The following is a 16,928-nucleotide window of genomic DNA, read 5'->3' on the forward strand; positions in this document are numbered from 1 at the left end:
TCACAGACGTCAGGCAGAGTGGGCGAAACAAGTCCTGAAATAGATTCCTGGGACTTGGCTTAGGGAGGAAGTGAGGCTGAGACCAAGAGTGTATGCTCTGAAGGGAACACAGAGAAGGAAACTTCAGCCCGAATGAATTGGGCAGCAGTGGAGCCCTGGATGTCCCCCACACAGACACCCCACCCCCATGTAGGGACTCCCACCAACTGCTGTAGCTCAAGGACTCTTGTAAAAGGAAGCAGAAGCCTGAAGTAGCAGATATCTTGGTCACTCTGGAGTGTTTGGGGCTTGACTTCTGCGTGGGCCGTTAAGGCTCCTGGGAAAATCCTGGGTCTATGCCCCTCCTCAGTGGAGTGGGGAGGTGGGAAGGCAGGAGGGCTTATCTCTTTAGCAGTCCCCACCTCCTCCTATTAAATTAGTTAAATCTCATGAGAAATCCCTTGGAGGAGGGTGGGGGGACAGCTGGGTTTCAAAAGCTTGTTGAAAGTGAGGTTCTGTGCTTTTGATTGTATTTGTTTTTAGAAGATTACCATTGCTTTGCATTCCAGATGCCTCTCTTATCCTTAAGGAGAGAGAAGACAGAACTGCTTACTCACTCTCTGGAACTCTCCCAGCCTGATGAGGAAGGAACAGAGCCACCAGTCTGACTATGCAGTGCCCCAAACAGTAACCCACAAGACAACATACAGGTTCAGACTTGGCTCTACCATCAACTTCTGTGACTTTGGCCAAGCCATTTCTAGTCTCCTGGCCTCAGTTTACTCATCTGTAAAGTGAGGGGATTGAGTAGGCAATATCAGATCTTTTCTAGTTCACTTTCTATGGTTCTCAGAATGATGTGGGCATGGGAAGCTCTTTAATAGTCTTTCTCTCTTCATCTCTGTTTTTGTTTTTTTTGTTTGTTTGTTTGTTTGATTTGTTTGTTTGTTTTTGAGACAGAGTTTTGCTGTCACCCAGGCTGGAGCACAGGGATACAATCCTGGCTCACCGAAGCCTAGACCTCCCAGTTTCAAGCGATTCTCCCATCTCAGCCTCCCAAGTAGCTGGAACTACTGGCATGTGCCACCACGCCCAGCTAATTATTTTATTTTTTTAGAGGCAGGGTCTCTATCAGTTAAGGTTGGAGAATTTATCTGGGAAGGCTTCCTGGAGGAGGTAAGGAAAAGAAGTCAACTTGGAGCCAGAATTAAGTATTCTGATTAATGAGAGACCTGGAGCATTGTGGGCTTCGGAGCACTTTCTTGGTCCACCTACTGCTCAGGAGGAAAGGCCTGAGTCTGAGGTTTAATAGACACAGTTTTGTTCCTCCTTTCCCTGTAATTACCTGGCCTGGGACACTCCCAAACTCTGTCCACCACTCCTGTGCTTCAACTCCTTCCACTGTATGTAGGATTCACATTCTCTACCTCCTACTCCAGAAGAATAGGTTGTAGGGCAGGTGTCAGGGAAGGGACTCCCAAACTCTAGACCTGTGGTGTCCAATATGGCAGCCATGAGCCACACATGGTGATTGAACATGGGGAGTGTGGCTGGTCTGAACTGAGATATGCTGTACATGTAAAATACACAACAGATTCAGAGCCTTCATATGAAAAAAGAATGTAAAATTTCTATTAATACTTTTTATATTGATTATACATATGTTGAAGTGATACTTTTTATATGAGTTAAATAAAATAATTAAAATTAGGTTCAGTTGTTTCTTTTTAACATTAAAAATGTGGCTATCAGAAATATTAAAATTACATATGCGGCTCACATTGTGTTTCTTTCTTTCTTTTTTTTTTTTTGAGATGGAGTATTGCTCTGTTGCCCAGGCTGGAGTGCAGTGGCGTGATCTCGGCTCATGGCAACCTCTGCCTCCCAGGCTCAAGCAATTCTCCTTCCTCAGCCTCCCAAGCAGCTGGGATTATAGGTGCCTGCCACCATGCCCAGCTAATTTTTGTATTTTTAGTAGAGATGGGGTTTCACTGTGTTGGCCAGGCTGGTCTTGAACTCCTGACCTCAGGATCCACCCACCTTGGCCTCCCAAAGTGCTGGGACTACAGGTGTGAGCCACTGTGCCCGGCTTCACATTCTGTTTCTGCGGATAGTGCATCCACATACTTGGGGGGAAGGAGCATTATGGGTAAAAGAATGAAACACTTGTTCTCCTTTTTGTCTGAAATCAGAAGAGAAACAGGGCCGGGTACAGTGGTTCACGTCTGTAATCCCAGCACTTTGGGAGGCTGAGACGGGAGGATTGCTTGAACTCAGAGTTCAAGACCAGCCTGGGCAACTAAAGAAGACCCTGTCTTTACAAAAAGAAAAATTAGCCGTGCATGGTGGCACCTGTGGTCTCAGCTACTCAGGAGGCTAAGGAGAGAGGATTGCTTGAGCCCAGGAGGTTGAGGCTGCAGTCATCGTGTTCAAACCACTGCAACTGCACTCCAGCTTCAGTGACAGAGAGAGACCCTGTCTAAAAAAAAAAAAGAGAGAGAGAGAGAGAGAGAGAGAAACAGACCAGAACTGCAACAGTATGGAAGGAAGGTAAATTACAGGAAGTCCTTCTTAATAGGAAGGACTGAAAAACCTGAAAGATCCACATACTTCTTTTCCTGGAAAGCTTTCAGAATAGGAGAGGACTTTGCATATCTTAAATCATTTTAAGACAGTATCTTATCATACTATGATTCTCAGTGATCCAAACCTGGTTGCTTAGCAGGTGATTTTCCTGGCCTTGTTCAAGGTGTTTTACCACAAAAACAGCTCTTAATTGTCTACTTGATGATGAGCCCAGATACCTGGAATCCACAGAAAATTCCTAACATGATTTTACCCAATAGTTTCTAATATTTCATCAGACTGCTGAGGCAGCAGCAACAGTGTTGACAGACTGAAGTTTCATCATCCTCCCCTACCCTGCTGCCTGTCTCTGCCCACCCTCTACCACCGGGAAGGTGCTGGAACAGAGGGAGGGTTCAGGGAGGCAATATTGAGGAGGAACATGCCAGCTGGGGGTCTGGATAATCCACAAACTGGATTATCTGTCCCTGACTTTGCATAGACATAAGCAGGTGGCCTATACGTAGACAGGATGTACTGGGATGAGCCATGGACATCTGGTTAATGTGTGTGTGTATATGGGGGGGGCGGTCCTACAATAAATTCCCCCACCTATTTATCTCCCATCCAGAGCATTAATTCAACCAATCACTCCTTCTTTCAATTAATCACATATAATATGAATAGTATTTAGCATTATTTACTACAGTTTCATAGTGAGAGACTGGAATTTTTTTTTTTTTTTTTTGAGACAGTCTTGCTCTGTCACCCAGGCTGGAGTGTAGTGGTACAATCCGGGCTCACTACAACCTCTGCCTCCCGAATTCAAGTGATTCTCCTGCCTCAGCCTCCTGAGCAGCTGGGATTGCAGGCTCACGCCACCAGGCCTGGCTAATTTTTGTATTTTTAGTAGAGTCGGGGTTTCACCATGTTGGACAGGCTGGTCCCAAGCTACTGACCTCAGATGATCCACCCACCTCGGCCTCCCAAAGTGCTGGGATTACAGGTGTGAGCCACCATACCCAGCCGAAACATTTTAAAAAAATCATTATTATACACTAAAGGCTGATTAGGGGCTGACACAGCATCCTAGGCACTGGAGCTAAGGTGCAATTTGTACCCAAAGAAGTGTCTTAGATCTGGTTCCCTTGATGTGGAGACTGAGATGGGGATTTGGGGGTGCACATGGTTTATTGTGGGCAAGCTCTTAGGAGAAGGGAAGAAGGAAAGCAGGGTGGGGCAGGGAGTGGGGAAGCAAGGATGTGCTTCACAGCTGAGGCTGGTTTTGGCTTGATCCTGTGGGAAGCTCTGGGTGGACAATTGCATGACAGAAAGGATCCCACCTGAGTCAGGGAGGCTGGTCTTTTATGCCCCTGTCAGTCAACTAATTGGCTGCCCTCTAGGCCAAGGGCAAGTCCAGAGATGGAGAGCCATTGGCAGCCAAAACTCACAGTCAGCACCGGGAATCTGGGTGGAGCACCAAGACATCCACTCAGGGAGTAGTCTGAGAAGAGAAGAGCAAGCTGACCTGGGCAAGCACAGCCCTGATTGTTATCCACACTTGGCAACCCAGTCCTCTTTCTGCTCTCACTCTCGGCCTGGCCTCAATCCTTATCTGCCCTTGTCCCGCCTTATTTCTCTCTGTTTCTTTTTCTTCTTCTTCTTTTTTTTTTGAGACAGTGTCTCTCTCTGTTGCCCAGGCTGGAGTGCAGTGGCCTGGTCACGGCTCACTGCAGCCTCGAACTCTTGGGCTCAAGTGATCCTCCCACCTCAGACTCTCTAGCAGCTGGGACCACAGGTGCACACCACCATGCCCAAATAATTTTTTGTAGAGACGGGGTCTCACTATGTTTCCCAGGATTCCTACCTCTGATCCTGCCTTGTCTGTCTTGAGAAGGTTTATCAGGTTGAAACTGAGTTTTTTCAAGAGCCTCCAGGTGGCTGGGGCTACTGAGTCATCCCTTGACCTCTTTCCTTGCCTATGGGTCATCTGAGTTCCACTGTTATCCTAGGCAGAAAGCTTTAATATCCTTGGGGACATCTGACCCTAACCCCTTCTCTTGCTCTTTCTCCTTTACTGGGTGTACTCATCCCACCTCCTCTGGTGGAGAAAGGACAGTTCAAGAGAAATTCATTCTCAAGGCTTGACTCCTACTTAAACATCACAGGATACATTCCCTGGAAGGGGAAGGGTGCGTCTGTACTGGCTTCCTTAGAAACTTCGGAACAGAAAAGACGCCTCCTTTCCCTACCCCCTCCCCAATTCAAACAGGGGCTGGGAGAGAGGAAGAGATTATTGTTTCAGGGGGCGGGGAGTGTGGATGGACTGACTGCTGAAACTTCCTTTTCTTCTGGCACAGCCCTATTTGTAGAAGTGCTGGAGTCCTGAGGAGAAAAGCAAGAGAGGGAGAAAAAGAACATTCTTTGAGGGTATTTGGCTGCTCTTTTACACTAGAGATCAAACAGAGAAGGTCCAGCGTCATGCCCTCCCCATCTTTCTGTCCCTAGCATGTGGATGTCCTGTGGTGTGTCTCATAAATGCACAGGCACATGCATGCGAACACACATACACACACCCACACCCTCGCACTGTTGAAACCAGAGCTGCTGGCTCCAGGGAGGGGAGTGAAGAAGCAGCTGTGGACAAGAATGGGTGGCCACATACCTCCCCTTCTGGGAGGTGACACTTCCATTACACCTCCACAGGTTTCATGTTAACCTCACCCTAGCTTTGGCCCAATGTTGTCAGGATGGGCAGAAGGATGTCAGAGTTAAGCTGGCCCAAAGCCAACAAGCAAAGAGTTCTCAGCAGGCCCTTGAAGTGCCAGCAAATCAGTTCCCCCAAGGACCAAATCTGGAGAAAACTCAGCTTAAAGCACTGCAGTAGCACATACTGGCTTCAGCAACACATATACTAAAATTGGAATGATACAGAGAGGATTAGCATGGCCCCTGCATAAGAATGATACCCAAATTGATGAAGCATTCCATATTTTTCAGTTTGTCAAGCATTGTATTCTTTTGAATAAAACCAACATGTCTATAACTTAACAAAGCAGCAGCATAGCAGCAGAAATTCAGCCTAGATCACCAGGTGAACTTCAGTGATGACTGAGAGAAGCACCCTGGAGACTTCTTGAGGGTTGGAGGGAGCCCCCATCTTCCCCGAGGGATTGTCGGAAGGCAGGGTGCAGGCCCAGGATAAAGTTCGGGGTCTGGATTGCAGAAAGTGACCCTGGCAGCCCAAAACCTTTGGCATCACTGAATCAGAAGGGATTTTGACTGGCCTCATGTCACCCCCAGTAGGCTGGGACTGGGGCTGTAATTGGCTGTAATTTGTTGATGAATGCAATTTGCAGCTGCCTTCTCTCCCTGTGACAGGCCTCAATTAGAGCCGCCAAAGGGATCTAGGGTGGGAGGGGGAGCTAGGATGTTGTTTCCAACTCCTTCCCCTGGTCCACTCTCAGCACTCTGCCCCATCCCGAAACAAGAGGAGGTTCTTGAGGCTAGTTAATTATCCCCCAACTTGGCCAGGCACGGTGGCTCATGCCTGTAATCACAGCACTTTGGGAGGCCGAGGCGGGTGGATCATGTGGTCAGGAGATCGAGACCATCCTGGCTAACACGGTGAAACCCCTTCTCTACTCAAAAGACACAAAAATTAGCTGGGTGTGGTGGCGGGCGCCTGTAGTCCCAGCTACTCAGGAGGCTGAGGCAGGAGAATGGCGTGAATCCGGGAGGCGGAGCTTGCAGTGAGCTGAGATCGCCCCACTGCACTCCAGCCTGGGCGACAGAGCGAGTCTCCATCTAAAAAAAAAAAAAAGATTGTCCCCCCACTTACAGTCAGTGATATAATTTTAGAACAAGTGGAGAGTGAGAAAGGTATAAAATGAAGGCTGCCTTCCTGCAGGTTGGTCTGGATGCTATGGATTTTAAAACTTGACCACGTTTCATGTTTAGTACTTTCTTATTTATTTTAGAGCTCCTGAAAATTCTATAGATAGGAAGACTTTCGGGCTAAAATGTTTATTTCTATCTTATAGTCCTTTCTCCCTCTTACCAGATAAAGGAAAAAAATGGAAATCAGAATGATGGAAAAGACAGAGAGAAATAAGGCAATCAGCTCCCCACTGACATAGGATTTTTTTTTAGAGACAGAGTCTTGCTCTGTCACCCAGGCTGTGTGCTGGGGTGTGATCATAGCTCACTGCAGCCTTAACCTCTTGGGCTCAAGCTATCCTCCCACCTCAGCCTCCTGAGTAGCTAGGACTATAAGCATGTACCACAACGCCTGGCTAATTTTTAAATAAATTTTTTGTAGAGATGGGATCTTGCTATATTACCCAGGCTGGTCTTGAACTTCTGGCCTCCAGTGATCCTCCTGTCTTGGCCTCCCAAAACGCTGGAATTAGGGTCATGAGTCATCATGCCCAGCCCCTGACATACTTTTTTTTTTTTTTTTTTTTTTTTTGAGACAGATTCTTACTCTGTCACCCAGGCTGGAGTGCAGTGGCACCATCTCAGTTCACTGCAACCTCTGCCTCCTGGGTTCAAGCGATTCCTCTGCCTCAGTCTCCCGAGTAGCTGGGAGTACAGGAGCGCATCTCCACTCCTGGCTACTTTTTGTATTTTTAGGAGAGACAGGGCTCTGCCATGTTGGCCAAGCTGGTCTCAAACTCCTGACTCAGGTGATCCACCCACCTTGGCCTCCCAAAGTGCTGGGATTATAGGCGTGAGCCATTGCGCCTTGCCTGACATACCATTTTAATCAGAAGAATCACTTGAACCCGGGAGAGAGAGGTTGCAGTGAGCCAAGATCACGCCACTGAACTCCAGCCTGAGCAACAGAGCGAGACTCTCTCTCAAACAATCAGACAAACAAACAGACAAAACCACTATTGGGACACTAGGGAACGTTTAGTCCAATGGCTTTCAAATTATTTAAAAAAGTAACAGGGCCAGGGGCAGTGGCTTACGCCTGTAATCCCAGCACTTTGAGAGGCCGAGGCGGGCGGATCACCTGAGCTCAGGAGTTCGAGACCAGCATGACCAACATGGAGAAACTCCATCTCTACTAAAAATACAAAATTAGTTGGGTGTGGTGGTGCATGCCTGTAATCCCAGTTACTCAGGAGGCTGAGGCAGGAGAATTGCTTGAACCTGGGAGATGGAGGTTGCAGTGAGCTGAGATCACACCATTGCACTCCAGCCTGGGCAACAAGAGCAAAACTCCATCTCAAAAAAAAAAAAAAAAAAAAGTAACAGGGGCCAGGTGCAATGGCTCACGCCTATAATGCCAGCACTTTGGGAGGCCAAGCTGAGCAGATCACTTGAGGCCAAGAGTGGGAGACCAGCGTGGCCAACATGGTGAAACCCCGTCTCTACTAAAAATACAAAAAAGTTAGTCAGGTGTGATCTCAGCTACTTGGGAAACTGAGGCAGGAGTATCACTTGAATTTGGGAGGTGGAGGTTGCAGTGAGCCGAGATTGTGCCATTGAACTCCAGCCTGGGCAACAGAGTGAGATTCCATCTCAAAACAAACAAACAAACAAACAAACAAACAAACAAACATCTAACCTAGAAGCTCAAGGTGTAAAACAAGACACAACTGATCCAGTAAAAGTGGAACTGGGAGCTCTGAGCCCCACTGGACTGGCCTCCTCCCTAAGTCCTGCCCCTCCTACCCCCTGCCTTGGTGGCCTCCCTATGATAGCTGTAAGGTTCAGTTAGATTGACCAACTCATCCCAGTTTGTCTGGCTTTATTTATTTATATTTTTTCTGAGTGGCCAGTGCAGTGTACCAGTCCCAACTGGCTCAATTTGTCTAGTTTTAGCGCTGAAAGTCCTGCATCCTGAGAAAAATCTGGAACCTGGGCAAACCAGGACAGTTGGTTGCCCTAGGTTCAACAGAGCATGGTTTGAAAACTACTGATACAATCCCTTTGATCTATTGATGAAGACACTGAGCCCATAAGAGAAGTGGTAGTTTGAAGTCCCATAGATAGATTATCATGCCCAGGAGTGACCTGCATTGGGGTGGTAAATATTGCTCCTCTGCCCTGTATCTCTGTAAGATGTAAAAGTGTCCATTGCCAAATCTCTCTTCTCCTTCAAGACCCCCTTTTATGAAGCCTTCTTTGGTTCCTCTAGAAAGAATTGTGTTCTCTCTTCTAATTCTTCTTTTAGAGGACTTATCAAGTAGAGTTATTTTTAATCTTGGATCTTCCCATTCAGACTGGAAGTTTCTTGGTTCCAAGTCCCATTTGTTTTCGTATCCCTCAGCACCTAGTGCAGTGTCTGGCATACAGTAGGCACTCAAAGATATTTTTAGATAGATGGATGGATGGATTTGGAGGATGGGTGGATGAAGAGATGGATGGATAGATGAATGGATGGATTGCAGAATGGATAGATGGAATGGATGGGCAGAGAAAATGATGGATGCATGGAAGGCTTGGTGCCTTGTTGAAGAGAGTGGAATGAAATAATTAGGAAGTTTCTAGGCAAATTCTTCTCGCATCATTTCCCCCCTACTACGGCCATTTTCCCTGAATTTGGTTTTTGGAATATCTAACACACCTATGTTCAGATGCAAGGACCAAAACAACTTCCCAAGCTAATTAGAAGTCACTTAAATTTGTCATTTTTGGATTATTTGTGCCATTGCTTTCCTGTACAGAAAGTTATGGTTTAGCTACACAAATACAATATTTGATGAAAATACCTCAAATAGGCAGCTGATGGCAATGACGAAGACTGTCTGAAAATAAAACAGCTTGAAAATATCTGACAGTGGAAAGTGTAGGAGGCAGGGACAGAGAGTAAGCCACTGGTGCACATAGCAAGCAAGGCAATCAGGACTTGAGGACTGGAAAGGCAGGAATCATGAAAGGAGGATTCAAGACACACTTTAGAAGGACTTCCCAATTATATTTGGAAGCAAAACATTAGACTAAATGATTATTCATGATTTTTAAAAATTTTAATTTTGAGATAGGGTCTCATTATGTTGCCTACGCTGGAGTGCAGTGGTGTGATTATAGCTCACTGTAGCCTCGATCTCCCAGGCTCAAGTGATCCTCTCACCTCAGCCACCTGAGTAGCTGGCACTACAGGTGTATGCCACCATACCCAGCTATTTAAAATAATTTTTTTTGACCGGGTGCAGTGGCCTGTAATCCCAGCACTCTGGGAGGCCGAGGCAGGCAGATCACAAGGTCAGGAGATCAAGACCATCCTGGCTAACACAGTGAAACCCTGTCTCTACTAAAAATACAAAAATTAGCCGGGTGTGGTGGCGTGTGCCTGTAGTCCCAGCTACTGGGGAGGCTGAGGCAGGAAAATGGCATGAACCTGGGAGGCAGAGCTTGCAGTGAGCCGAGATCATGCCACTGGACTCCAGCCTGGGTGACAGAGCGAGACTCCATCTCAAAAAATAAATAAATAAATAAATAAAAATAAAAGAATTTTTTTAGTAGAGATGAGGTCTTGCTATGTTGCTCAGGCTAGTTTTGAGCTCCTGAGCTCAAGTGATCCTACTGCCTTGGTCTCCCAAGGTCTGATATTAGAGGCATGAACCAACGCACCCAGCCTATTCACGATTCTTGACCTACTACTCACTCAACTAAAATTTATTGAGCATCCATTCTGACCCATATATCAGGCTAAGCACTTTCACTTGTATTATCTCAGCCCATCATGCCTAGGGACAGGAAGATGGAGTACACACACTCTTGATGTGCACATTTTTCTTGGGTGATCTCCTCCACACCCATGCTTTTAACCACAGAAGCTACTTTGACTTTCCGGTCCAGCTCTCCTCTTGTCCCACACCTTTCCTTTACCCTGCTGCTGACTCTCTCTCCCTAGATGTCCCCATGTACCTCCAACTCAAGGGATTCCACACAGGACTCATCTGTTTTCCCACCAAACCTTCTCCTCTGCCCAGATGCCCCATCTCTACTCATGGCACTCTCACCTGACCCACTCAACATGCAAGTCAGAACATGGGCATCAGCTCCTTTTCCTTGCCTGTGCCCCCCATGCTGGTCACCATGTCCAGGAATTCTACTTCCTAAATGCTTTGCAGATCTGTGTTTTCCTTTTCCTTCCCATGCGAGCTGCCCTAAATTCACATCCTTGCCATTTCTCACTGGGTTACTTCCCTAGCTTCCTTTTGCTCCCCTTCTCCCCCATCTCATATTCTGGAAATCCATTCTTCACCTAGTTGCCAGACTCATTTTTTCAAAATGCAAATCTGATCAGTCACACACCCTCCAAGCCTTTTGATGATACTCTAGCTGGTTTTAAAATAACATCCAAAATCCTTAGCTTCTCCAACAAGAGCCTATAAACTCTAACCACTCCTCCTCTTAACCCCTCACTCTGCCGCACCAAATCCCAGTACTTGCTGGCCTATGTGCTTTCGTCCCCATGCCTTTGCATAGGCTACTCCTGCTGCCTACGAATGCCTTTCCTCCCATTTATACCAATATAATTCCTCCTTATTCCTCACGATTCAGTGTGTTGGATGTCACCTCCTCCAGGCAGACTCTCTGACTGCCCCTCTGCTCCTGAGTATGAGTGAGCTCCCCCTCCTCTGGCCTCTCACTGTGTCCAGTGCTTGTCTCTTCCTTAGTACTGATTACACTGTATTACAGTTGCCTGTTTCCTTATTTGTCTCCCCCACTCAAATGTGAGATATTCCAGGACAGGTATGCTGTCTTTCACATCTGCATTCCTTGTGCTGCATGTTTTGCCTGGCACGTAGTGTGCCCAGTAAATATTTGTTGAGTGAATGTATGACTGGTAGTTCTCTATCATCTATGGGCCTTTGATCTCATTCCCTCTCATGGGACAGCCAATTCAGTACAGTTTAAGATAGGACTCAAGATGTGCTGTGGAAATCAGTACATTTTTCTCTAACCCCTTCCCCCATCTCCCTCAGAATTTGCCGGTGGCCACACCCTTGGCACAGACACAGGCAGCTCAGTCTGCAGAACGTCAGCTGGCAGCGAGCAGCCCTTCCCTTCCTCCCTGGCTCTGTCTTCACGCTCAGCACAAATCGTTTTTCCTTTTTGGGTGTTCAGAGCTCTGATAGCAGAGGGCTGGGTGGGAGTGTGGCAGAGCGGGCTGTCTGCAGGGAGGCAGAAAAGCGGGGTGTGGGAGAGCCAAGATGTGGGTGGAAGCATTGCTATGTAGGCCCTTTAGAGGGAGAAAGAAAATTTAGCTCTTCTTTTGGGCTGCCTGGGGCAGAGCAGCTGAGATGTGCTTGTCCCCTTTTGCTCTCTGGGGGCTGGGATAACCCTGTTGATATTTAGCCTCCTCCTGAGCGTTGGCAAGCCTTCCGAGAGAGAGAGAGAGAGAGACAAGGAGAGAGGGAGAAATTATGGATTTTCAAAACTGGCCCAGTACATTCCCTTGATACCAAGACACTGGGCAGAATCTTTGGGGTCAGGCTATTGCTGTTTCCTTGTTTTGGAGAACATAGGAAAAGATGATCTGCCCCATAACTCATTCATTCATTCAGCACCTGGGTGATGCCAGACACTGGGGACACAGATGAATAAGGCCCAGTGCTCCTCCTGGGGCTCACAGTATAAGGGGCATAGGCTTATAAGGAGATATGTTACAAGTGGGCTGAGATGGTTGTGAGAGGAAGGGCTTGGCAGGCTTGGAGCAGAACAGGTCACTCTGTCCATGGAAAGAAAGTGATGTTGGGGCTCTGGGAGTGATTTCTGTACAGTCTTGTACTTACAACTACCTCCAACATCAGTTTCTGAGAGGAGACTCTGTTTAACTCTTCATGAAGACAGCAGCAGCAGCCATGGTAGAGAGTACGGAATTTGGAGAAGACAATGTGATTTCAGATCCTGGTTCACCACCTCATTCATTCATTCAGTAAATGCCTGGATCAGCTGTGAACAATTGACATCTGTTCTCTGAACCTCAGTTTTGTCATCTATGTAATTGGGATAGTGGTGACACTCACCTCACCATTCTGTTAGGAGGATTACATGAGCTCATATACGTGACAATGCTTTGTAAACTGGAAAGTGCTGTGCAAATATGAGCTGCTAATTACCCTTCCATCTATCCACTGATTCAGTCAACAAGTAACTAACAAGTGCCCTCTTCTAAGGGCCTGAAAGGGCCCTTTTCGAGGCAGGAGTCTGTTTCTTGCATGCGTGCATGTGTATGTGTGTGTGGGGGGGTTGCTGTGTGTGACTGTAGTGCATCTTCATTAAGCGGCAACCATCTGCTCTGTCTGAAGGGAAGTCCTAGCTTCCCCAGCTCCCAGCCCTCGTCCCCAGTGCAGGCAGGCAGGGACACGTTCTACAGTCCCCCCATTGAGGGATGCTGCTGCACACAGGAGGCCGGCAGGGCATGTGAATCACCAGCCTTAGTCACCATTCTGCCTATGAGGCTTCTCTTCCCTACCAGATGATGAACTCAAAATAAAAATACGGCTGAAGAGCAAGTTAGCATTCCAGGCTGTCTCTGAGAGGCGTCTGAACCACCAGGAAAGGAACTGAACGCATTATTTTGCACTTCTCCCAGCCCCCAACACTCACATCAGGAGCATCCTGGGTAACCTCAGAGTTGGGGGGCAGCAGAGAGAGGGACGCCAGGTTTGTTGGTGAGGGTGGGAGACTGAGGGTGGCTTTCCTCACAGTCACTGTCTCAGCAGGTCCTGTCCAGCCACATTATCAGCTCCAATTTGTGTACAGTGCTTTGTGGCTTACAAGGTGCTTTGATATACTTTCTCTCATTTGATGTTCATGAGAACCTTGTGAGGGAGTTACTGGAAGGCAGAATAGACTGGAGGTCCAGTGTGTGGCTTCTGGAGCCGAACCTGCCTGACTTTGAATCTGTTTTTTTTTTTGCCTGCTGGCTGTGGGACTTTGAGCAAATCCTTTAGCCTGTTTTAAAAAATTCATTAGTAATAGTTTTTTTTTTTTTTTTTTTTTTTGAGACAGAGTCTCACTTTGTTCCCCAGGCTGGAGTGCAGTGGTGTGATCTCTGCTCACTGCAATCTCCGCCTCCTGGGTTCACGCCATTCTCCTGCTTCAGCCTCCCAAGTAGCTGGGACTACAGGTGCCTGCTACCACACCTGGCTAATTTTTTGTATTTTTAGTAAAGACAGGGTTTCACCGTGTTAGCCAGCATGGTCTCGACCTCCTGACCTCGTGATCTGCCTGCGTCAGCCTCCCAAAGTGCTGGGATTATAGCCGTGAGCCACAGCGCCTGGCCTAATATATTATTTTTTTTTTTTTTGAGACAGAGTCTTGCTCTTTTGCGGGGCTGGAGTGCAGTGAAGCGATCTCGGCTCACTGAAACCTCCGCCTCCCAGGTTCAAGCAATTCTCCCGCCTCAGCTTCCTGAGTAGCTAGGACTACAGGCGCACACCACCACACCCAGCTAATTTTTTTTGTATTTTTAGTAGAGACAAGGGTTTCACCATATTGGCCAGGATGGTCTCGATCTCTTGACCTCGTGATCCACCCGTCTCAGCCTCCCAAAGTGTTGGGATTACAGGTATGAGCCACCACTCCCGGCCAGTAATTATTTTTGTAGAGATGGAGTCTCACTACATTGTCCAGGCTGGTCTTGAACTTTTGGCCTCAAGCGGGCCTGCTGCCTCAGCCTCCCAAGTAGCTGGGATTACAGGTGCCCGCCACTGTGCCTGCCTAATTTTTGTATTTTTGGTAGAGACAGAATTTCACCATCTTCTCCAGGCTGGTCTCAAACTCCTGACCTCATGATCTACCTGCCTCGGCCTCCCAAAGTGCTGGGATTACAGGCATGAGCCACTGTGCCTGGCCCAGTTTTCTCATTTTCAAAATGGAGGTACTGGCTGGGCACAGTAGCCCATGTCTGTAATCCCAACAATTTAGGAGGCCAAGGCAGGCAGATCAGCTGAAGTCAGGAGTTCAAGACCAGCCTTGCCAACATGGTGAAACCTTGTCTCTAATACAAAGAATTAGCTGGGCATGCTGGTATGCGCCTGTAATCCCAGCAACTTGGGAGGCTGAGGCAAGAGAATCGATTGAACCCAGGAGGCAGAGGTTGCAGTGAGCTGAGATTGTGCCACTGCACTCCAGCCTGGGTGACAGAGTGAGACTCTGTCTCAAAAAAATAAATAAGTAAATACATAAAATGGAGATACTCATAGTACTGGGTTTTTTTGTTTTTGTTTTTGTTTTTGTGTTTTGAGTCGGAGTCTCACTCTGTTTCCCAGGCTGGAGTGCAGTGGCACCGTGTCGGCTCACTGCAACCTCCATCCCCTGGGTTCAAGCAATTCCCCTGCCTCAGCCTCTGAAGTAGCTGGGATTACAGGTGCCCACCACCACGCCTGGCTGATTTTATATTTTTAGTAGAGACGGGGTTTCACCATGTTGGCCAGGCTGGTCTCAAACTCCTGACCTCATGTGATCCACCCACCTTGGCCTCCCAAAGTGCTGGGATTACAGGCATGAGCCACCGCGCCCAGCCAATAGTACAGTTTTTATAAGGTTAATAGTTTTTTAAACTGTTCATGGTCTGTCTCCCCAAATTAGAGCAAAAGCCATAGTAAAGAGGGATCTTTGTTTTTTAGGACACTGTCTGACACAGGGAGGTTTGCAATAAATATTTGTGCAATGAATGAATAAGAGGCTTAGAACAATGCCAGGCACATAGTAGACACTATGTGTGCTAGCTATTATTACAGGATTTTTTCCATTTGGGCAATGTAGAAACTGAAGTTTAGAGAATTTAAGTGAATTGCCTGAAGTCACAAAGCTAAGATGTGGCAGATTTGGAGCTTTAAATAAAGCTGCTACTCTAAAATAAGGGTCCCTCCTCCCACACTGTGACTACCCCAGTTCCTCCTCTTCTTTCCTTTCTTTAATCTCTTTCCTTACCTTCCCCAGATACTCATTAAAATTGAGCGACAGTTAATCCACTTCCTTGTCTGTAGTATAGAAAGCTGTAAAACTGGCCTCGCATGTTGGTTCACGCCAGTAATCCCAGCACTTTGGGAGGCCGAGGCAGGCAGATCATGAGGTCAGGAGTTCAACCAACCTGGCCAAGATGGTGAAACCCTGTCTCTACCAAAAATACAAAAATTAGCTGGGTGTGGTGGCAGGTGCCTGTAATCCCAGCTACTTGGGAGGATAAGGACAGGAGAATTGCTTGAATCCAGGAGGCAGAGGTTGCAGCGAGCCGAGATTGCGCCACTACACTCTAGCGTGGGTGACAGAGCAAGACTCCATCTCAAAAAAAAAAAGAAAGAAAGAAAGCTATAGAACTTTCAGCAAGTCACATGACTTCTGTGCAGCACAGTTTCTTCATCTGTAAAATGGACATCATAATAGAACCCATCTCACAGTTCCAGCTTTGTGAGTATTAAGTGACAGTTATATGTAGTGATGGACACATAGTAATAGCTCAATACACAAAATCTATTAATCAGTCATCTTTCAGGGGACCACTAGAACATATCTAAGATCTAGATTCATAGAATGTTAGAGTTGGAAGGGATCTTACAGAATATGATCCAATTTTAAAATTGGATCACGTATGAGAAATAAAAATTTTCACATATGAGAAAATAAAAACCCAGAATCATTTGACTTGCCCAGGAATACAATACTTGAGCTGGCCGCGGTAGCTCACACTTGTAATTCCAGCACTTTGGGAAGCTGAGGTGGGTGGATCACCTGAGGTCAGAATTTGAGACCAGCCTGGCCAACATAGTGAAACCGCATCTCTACTAAAAATACAAAAAATTATCTGGGTGTGGTGGCAGGTGCCTGTAATCTCAGCAAGTAGAGAGGCTGAGGCAGGAGAATTGCTTGAACCTAGGAGGTGAAGGTTGCAGTGAGCCGAGATCGTGCCATTGCACTCCAGCCTGGGCAACAAGAGCAAAACTCCGTTTCAAAAAAAAAAAAGTACAATACTTATTTTTAAAAATTTATCACCTGGGAGAAACTGAGTAAAGTGTTACAGGCACTCTGTCTACTATCTTTACAACTCTTTTGTAAACCTAAAATTATTTCAACATAAACATAACAACAGCAACAACAATAGCTGTTGCAACTATTTCTTTAAAAAAAAATCACGTAAATTACAGGGCAGAGAGAAGATGAGGGTGTGTGTGGGGTGGAGATGTGTTTGGCATATTCTTCTCCAATTACTTTATTCCTTCCCAAAAGAAATATTGATCCATATTCTAGTACATTTTATCCTGTCTTCTGCTATAGCCAACCTGTTGAACTCATCCATTGATTTCTTTCTTTCTTTTTTTTTTTTTTTTTTGAGACTGAGTTTCACTCTTTCTCTCAGGCTGGAGTGCAGTGGCACAATCTCAACTCACTGCAACCTCTGCCTCCTGAGTTCA

General features: G+C 46.7%; 1 non-coding gene across 1 annotated transcript; it reads left to right on the forward strand.

Moving 5' to 3' along the window:
* Positions 1–5,437: 5,437 nt before the first annotated feature.
* On the forward strand, positions 5,438–5,541 carry LOC115895105. Its single transcript, XR_004055296.1, has one exon. It is a non-coding gene; the product is annotated as a U6 spliceosomal RNA (small nuclear RNA).
* Positions 5,542–16,928: the final 11,387 nt, after the last annotated feature.

The sequence above is a fragment of the Rhinopithecus roxellana genome, chromosome 19 (genome assembly GCF_007565055.1).
Source record: "Rhinopithecus roxellana isolate Shanxi Qingling chromosome 19, ASM756505v1, whole genome shotgun sequence".
NCBI lineage: Eukaryota > Metazoa > Chordata > Mammalia > Primates > Cercopithecidae > Rhinopithecus > Rhinopithecus roxellana.